This window comes from Hippopotamus amphibius, chromosome 3 (genome assembly GCF_030028045.1).
Source record: "Hippopotamus amphibius kiboko isolate mHipAmp2 chromosome 3, mHipAmp2.hap2, whole genome shotgun sequence".
In the NCBI taxonomy this organism is placed as follows: Eukaryota; Metazoa; Chordata; class Mammalia; order Artiodactyla; family Hippopotamidae; genus Hippopotamus; species Hippopotamus amphibius.
In genome coordinates, this window is record NC_080188.1 from 167,225,914 (window position 1) to 167,228,770 (window position 2,857).

The following is a 2,857-nucleotide window of genomic DNA, read 5'->3' on the forward strand; positions in this document are numbered from 1 at the left end:
GCTCAACCATGCACTTAGTCATTAGAGAAAATGGATTTACTATTCAGGGGCAGATAACTGGATTAACAAAACTCCCAAGATTTACATATAAAAGCAGAAAACTAATTGACTTCCAGTGAGACAACTGGTTACTACCAGATATTCAAACTGTCCAGCCTCTATAGCCTCTCCATGTAGATAAGCTGCATGAGAAGTCAAACTATAATCAGAAAGTTGCTTTATGGATTAGAGGAGTTCATAGTGTGATTCAAATGTTTAGTGCTGTCAGACTCTGTTTACCAGGGATAGACATCTGCCATTTGGAATGAAATGATGGGGTATGCACAAGGGCTCCTGTCCCCGGACAGTGTTTAGGTGGGCCAAGGCTGTGAGAGACAACATCAACCTCTATACCCAATTCCTATCATGACTAGTATTGATTTTCTATAGATGTTAATATTTCATCAAGCTACAATCCAATCCTGCTAGCCTGGAAGCAAATCTTCTCTCTTTAAAATGCGATTCATAGTGCATGCAATCCAAAAAGTTTAACTCACAGAACAGAATGTTATCTTATTTTCAAGGGTTTTAAGGAAAGCTACATGGTAATCTATACTAATTAAAAATAATATTATTACTACTTAACATTTAGTGAGAGCTATATGTCAGGCTTTTTTTTAAGTACTTAAATTACTAACTCATTTAATCCTCCCAATAATCCTATGAGGTAGTTATTATTTACAAATAAGCAAAGCTTAAGTAATTGCTCAAACAGTAAAGGCCGAGTCATGTTCTTAATCACTATGCTTTAATGCTTCTCAAAATAATAACAATGTGGACACACTATAAAGGCTGGAAAGATCAATATCTATTTAGCACCAATCCTGTGGCTTTTCTGTGATCCTGTTCAAACTAGTGTACCAATGGGCATCTTCTAGAATCTGGGAACTAGGTAGGCTAGGGTGGAGAACTTAAGTAGGTTCTAGACCCTGGAGTTTTGGTACTCTCGCCCATCCCATTCCATTACCCAGGACCTCATAACAAACACAAGTCCTGAGATTACCTTACCTTGGATGTCCTTGACGCTCAGGGATGTATTGGGTTGGCCAAAAAGTTCATTTGGGTTTTTCCGTACCATCTTACAGAAAAACCCGAACAAACATTTTGGCCAACTCAATACCGAATCAGAGGCCATAGGCTGTGAAACACTGCTTTATCACCTTATTTAATTAAGTGGAACAGGTTCCCTAAAATATATATATATATCTATGATCCAGTAATTCCACTTCTGAGCATAAAGCCAAAAGAACTGAAAACTGGGTCTCAGAAAAATATATGCACACACGTATTCAAAGGAGCATTATTCACATTAGTCAAAAGGTGGAAATAACCCAAGTGTCCACCAGTGGATGAATGCATAAAGTGTAGCATATACATACAATGTAGTATTATTCAGCCTTAAAAAGGAAGGAAATTCTAACACATGCTACAACACAGATGAATCTTAAGGATACCAAGCTAAGTGAAATAAGCCAGTCACAAATAGACAAATACTGTTTTATTCCACTTATATGGGGTACCTAGATGGGGTACATCAAATTTATCATCTCGGAAAGTAAAATGGTTGTTGCTAGGGGCTGGGGAGAGGGTGGAATGAAGAATTATTGTTTAGTGGACAGAGTCTCAGTTCTGCAAGATAAAAAGAGGTCTGGAGACAGATGGTGGTGATTGTTGTACAACATTGTGAATGTACCTAATACCATCTAACTGTATACTTTAAAATGGTTAAGATAGTAAATTGTATGTTATGTGTATTTTGCCACAATTTTTTTAAAAAAATTAAGTGGAATTACTAATTGACACCTATGGATCTCTCCATATACAAAAAAAAAAAAAGAGGTCCTCTTTTGTGGCAGACTAAATATTAGGTAGACTAAATATTAATCTAATCTAAACATTAGCCTAATTTTAGGCTCTCCATGCCTAGTCTCAAAATAATGAGATAAGGTGTGGGAAAAAAAATCATTACAAGTTTTTTAAAGCTCACAATTTATAGTTCATTTCAAGCTATTGTGTGGGTTTATTTAGACTCTTGATACTTAGCTATATCCTTATTTGTAGCACAAAGGTAAATAATAGAATTGGGAATTAAGAGGCAGAAAGGTAAATAGTAGAATTGGAAATTAAGAGACTTACTGAAAATAGACCTAATTCCCATACCAATCTGCCACTTGCCAGTTGAGCATCACTGGCTGAGTTACACAACCTCTCTGAGCCTTAAGTTTCCTCTTCTGTAATATGGGAACACTAATTCCTAGGCCCTAGATTAAGTAACGTAAGTAAAGAGCTTATTTAACAAGTGTCTAAAACATAGTAAATACTCGTTGAGTGGTTGCTATTATTCATAAAATATTAACTGAATAAGGATAGACACTAGAAAGGGATAGAAATTGTAAGGTCTTTCAAATTTTACCAACTCTATAAGGCTGAGATTGCTACTTTCTATACCAAGTAGAGATATGTTACTAGAATTTGTGACAATCAGGTTGGGGGGAAGAAGAAAAACATGTTGATGTTAATATTTTGCTTAAATAGTTAATAGTAGCAATGAGAAAGGCAATATGTCTATGGTCATGCAAGATATTAAAATAATTGTATGAAAATATTTTATGAAACTTCTTGCCAATAAATTGGCAATCTAGATGAAATGCATGATTTACTAAAAAAAATAAATTCTAACATTGACTCAAAATGAGAAAAAAAATCAAATCAATAACCACAGAATATAAAGATGATCAAAGATCTACCTCTAAAAATCTAAGCAAGGCCACATAATTTGGCGAGCACATTCTACAACTTTCAAAGGAAAAAGGGCATG